Source organism: Asparagus officinalis, chromosome 2 (assembly GCF_001876935.1).
Source record: "Asparagus officinalis chromosome 2, Aspof.V1, whole genome shotgun sequence".
NCBI lineage: Eukaryota > Viridiplantae > Streptophyta > Magnoliopsida > Asparagales > Asparagaceae > Asparagus > Asparagus officinalis.
In genome coordinates, this window is record NC_033795.1 from 8,548,686 (window position 1) to 8,554,026 (window position 5,341).

Here is a 5,341-nt window from a genome sequence, read left to right on the forward strand (position 1 = left end):
TACCGGTCGACCGACGCTAGGGCACCGGTCTACAGGATTTGTCATTTTGAAATATTGTAACTTGTTCAAAAACAAAATTTTCTCATCGTGAAGCATATAACAACAGTTAAACTTTAATAATTATTTAACATAGATCATTTCAACAAAAATTAAACTCTTAAATTAATCAAATTAGGGTTAACATACTAATTAACCAATTTTCTCAATTAGTTCATGAATTGTCAACATACTTTACTTAACATGATAAATTATAAACATAAACATAGGGGAAAATTCGTTTAAACATGTTTAGATAACTTATGTGTTTGGTAATCAATGTGTTTTTTTTTTGTGTTTTTATAAAAAACACCATGCCATGGTATTTCTTTTTCAAATGTGTTTTGAAACCATTTTGGTCAAACTAGTTTGACCATTTTATTATGATGTGTCGCGGTGGCGGCGCGGCGGGGCGACCGGCGCCCGCGGCGTGTGCCGGCGGCTCTTGTGCATCGTCGGCGCGCCTGGGCGGCGACGGCGACGCGTCGTGGGCCGATGGGCTACGACAGCGGTTTATGGCACACTGTAAACGGCTTGGCGGTGCCGACGGCGATTGTGGCCGGCGGCCGGCGCGCGGGCCTCGGCCGCGGTTGTGGCCCGGCAGCGGGCAAATGTGTAGCGACGACGATCATTGCCAAGGTGGCAGCGCGGGTTTACCGGCGCGCCGGCGGTGGACATGCTACCGATGGGCGGACGTCTCGGCGGTAGGTACGGCGGCCGACGACAGGCGAGTGGTTAATCTGCGGGGGCGACGGCACGGATGGGGGCGGAGCGACGGCGGCCTACAGGGTGGCGACGGTGCCAGCGGGCCTGCGTGGCGGCCGGCGATGAGGGCGCGGCTGCTTAGATGAAAAAAACAAAATCTCAAAACACATTTTTAGTGTTTTGAGAAAAGTGTTTAATTTTTGAATTTTGTTTTTGACGTCCCGGTTGCCAAACGCGTTTCTTTCTTTTTGTTGAAAAAAATAGAAACGGAAAAAAGACCACGGCTGCGAAATGCTCCCTTAGTTATCACAAACCTAGGGTTTAAGCATAATTAATTAGCATGATAATTTAATTAGATATCAAATTATGGTTAACACATGAGTTAAACATGATTAAAAGGTTAAAAACAAAATTAAATGAAACCCTAATGATCATGATCATGATCATGATACTAACATAAACAGCAAGAAAACAAAAAGGATCTAGCATTGGGTTAAGTTTTAACATCAAAAACTAAGTTTTTATCACATTGGGTTGAGATCTAAGCATCAAAATAATCCAAATTACTCATAGAAACATGATTTAATCTATAGGTAAGGTTTGGAGGAAGGTGATCTTGCCTCAAACGTCGTGTCGAACCTCTGAACATGCGTGCAAGATCCCTCTTCACTCAAAGAATGCACCGGCTCGCCCTCCGCTCAACTGCACGTCTCGAATCTCCTCGAGAAACACCAAAAACGAGATCTAGTGTTTGAGGGGAGAGGGTGGCTGTGTTCTCATGTAAAAAATCCAGGAAAAGGGTTTAAAACAGGTTTATATAGTTGGGTAAACAATCGGGCTCGAAACAAACCAGTTCGACCCACAAACAAAACCTGGCATGCCCAAGCATCTCCATCGGTCGACCGACCATATGCCACCGGTCGACCGGTCCGAAGCACAATGCACAGTGCTAGTTTGTGCATGTTTGTGAATTTTGACTTCTATACTCACATATGTGTATCGAATTGATCTCAAATCAATTCCTAGCATACTCAAACATTAATATATATTATTTATCACAATATAACATATTTATTATTATTTATCACATAATATTTAAATTTTTGGGGTTTTACATTCTTCTCCCATTAAAATAATTTCGTCCCTGAAATTCCGCAATCGTATCTTAGAGATTAATAATACTAGAAAAGTACGTTGAGGGGATAATCCAGACAAGGAAACCCTCACATACACATATCGTACCATTAATCTCTAGATATGAATATAGCGATACCTATGCTTAACAATCTAGAATGCAAATACTCCCACTTAAACCCTAACTAAGCGGAACTAGTACGTCAGGCAAAAAATCCAAACAATGAACCCCCCATATATATATTATGTATTCCGAATGATTAGGAGCTAAGTTTTAATACCCACATTCTAGCGTTAAATATAAATATGACCATATAGATAATCATAAGCATAAACAAGAGCAATTCATAATCAAATCAATTTACCTGCTTAAATAGGTGCGGATAGTCGCAGCACATATTCTCTTCGCGCTCCTAATAAGCATCCTCAACTCCTTTCTGGTTCCATTGAACTTTAACTAAATGTATCACTTTGTTTCAAAGCTTCTTGTCCTTCTTGGCAAGAATACACACAGGAATTTCAATCGTGGTCAAATCGTCATGAAGCTCAATCTCTAGTGCGTCCATCACTTGTTGCTGCTCCTCGTCACGTAAATACTTCTTGAGCATCGAAACATGGAAGATATCGTGTATACTCGACATCGATGCTGGAAGATTTAGCCGATATAAAATGGCTTCAATGCGCTCAACTATCCTGAACGGACCAATAAACCTCGGGGCAAGCTTTCCCCATTTACCAAATCGCTGAACTCCCTTCATTTGTGATACTCTCAATAATACATAGTCCCCAACCTGGAACTCTAGCGGTCGTCGTCTCTGATCTGCATAACTCTTCTGCCTACTCTGTGCTGCAAGGATGCACTCCCGAATCACTGCTACCTTCTCTGTGGTCTGTCTCATAAGTTCCGACCTAAGAAGCAAGCTGTCCTCTGGTTCTGCCCAATAAATAAGCTATCTACAAGGCCTCTCGTATAATGCCTAATATGGTGTCATGCCAATAGTCGCTTGATAACTGTTGTTATAGGCAAACTCAATTAATGGGATATGGTCCTCCCAACTACCCTGAAAGTTAATAATGCACGCCCGCGACATATCTTCCAATACTTAATTTACTCTCTCCGTTTGTCCATCTGTTTACGGGTGGAAGACACTAGAATACGATAAATAATAATAAATATGTCCGAATGAAAATTAGAGTAAGGCACACTGCTTTTACAATATGAAAACGAAATTCTAATGTCCGAATGAAAATACAAAACTATAGTGGATCCTCTAATCACTACAACAAAACTGTTTTTTTATAGCATTGAATAATAGCGTTTATGTTGTAAATGCTATAGATTATATGTGCCATATTTTTTGATAGCGTTTGAAAAATTTTAAACGCTATCAATAATTGAGCGCTTTTATTTTTGTTCTGGCGCGTTGAAATCTTTAAGCGGGACACCAAAAATTAAAACCGCATGTTGAAAACCATTCTAAAAACCCCCAATCGAGAATCAACAAATAATCCCAGTTCCCGTTCCTTTTCTTTCATCCAAACCCTAACATCCCTCCGACTCGTCGCTGCCGCCTCCGAGTCGTCGCCGGTGCCATCTCTGAGTCGTCGCCTGTGCCGCCTCCGACTTGCTATCGCAGCATCTCGCCGCCGCTGCCGCCTCCAAACCCGACCCTCCTCTTCGTCCACCGCCTCGTCTTTCGTCCACCGCCGGAGCCCGCCGGAGCCCCTCCTCGTCTCTCGTCCACCTCTGAAACCCCTCTTATTTGAAGATTCGAGGGATTAAATTTTTTATAAGCTTGTTAGCGGGCTCATCAAGTATCATATGTTCATCTGTTATTTCTTATATATTGCAGGTTAGAATGATCCCTTTATTTTCTAGAAGAAGCATTTTTCATTTTTAGTGATAATAGCTGTTTTATATCTTCTCTTGGATTTGTAAATAATGTTGAATATTCATGTTGCAGTTTGTTCTTTTCTGAAATGTTTTCATATGAAATCTAAGATATCTAATTTTCTTGTCCATGAGTCTTCACTTGCATTTGGTGGATTTACGTTACAATTTCACATCTTAACAAATAGAATGCATAGTTGCATCCCTCACCACGGAGGAAAAAGTGAAAATAATAATGAAAATGACTTTTAGATCCTTTGATGTGGAGATTTCAAACCATCTGAATAGTAAACTGCCATATAAATAGAATGCAACTTTCACGGAGGAAAAGTGTAGCTCTCTCTTATTGGAGGATTCAGAAACTATTGATTCTTAAAGGCTAGCTTATTGTGAAATTAATTATTTAAATTAGTGTTGGAAATGAAATTTGAAGTATATCTTGTATCTTTGGATTCATATGTTCTTATAAATTTGTCAATTTGTATTCATGAAAATTTGAACATTAAAGAGTGTTTCCATTCATTTTAACTATTTACTGGTTAGTTTTTATGTTATTTTTAGACTGTCTGACACAGCGTTGATTAAAACCACAGACCTACTATAGCGGGTTCTGACACAACGTTGATTAAAACACTATGAAATAATACCATAGCGTTTTTCAGCCGCTATGGTAGATTTCAGGTGTTGTAGTGAATAATAATATATGCGACGGAGACTATGCAAGAACTACGTCATCCTGCGGCTTTCCGAAACTCTGAGCTGCCTGAAAAGAAATTTAAAACAAAAGGAACAACAATAAGAGCGTCAGAGTGCTATAGCAAGATCGTATCCATCCGTCCCTAGGGGAAGAGCTGCTAGATATAGTGGAAGCTCTATCTATTAAACATAGTCTACCTAGATTATTTTCCCATATCTAATGAAATTCATACTTAGAAATCTACAACACGAGACGTAGTACGTCGAGCGAAATAAAAAATATGTTATATGTCCGAATGAAAATATTTATTTAGTTAAAGTTCAATGGAACCGGAAAGGAGCTGAGGAGGCTTCTTGGAAACGTGAGGAGGACATGCGTCGTGATTACTCACCTCTGTTTGGGCAGGTAAATTGATTTGATTATGACTTGTTTATGTTTATGATAATCTATATGGTCATATTTATATTTGACGCTAGAATGGGAGTATTAACACTTAACTCATAATCATTCGGAATACATGGTATATATATATAGGGGGGGGGGTTCCTTATTTGGATTTTTTGCTCGACGTACTAGTTTCGCTTAGTTAGGGGTTAAGTAGGAATATTCGTATTCTAGATTGTTAAGTATAAATATCGCTATGTTTCATATCTAGAGATTAATGGTACAAAATGTGTATGAAATGGTTTCCTTGTTTGGATTATCCCCTCAACGTGTTTTTCTGGTATTATTAATCTCTAAGATACGATTGCAAAATTTCAGGGACGAAATTCTTTTAAGGGGGAGAATGTAAAACCCCGTAAATTTAAATATTTTATGATAAATAATAATAAATATGTTATACGGTGATAAATAACACATTTAAATATTTGATGATG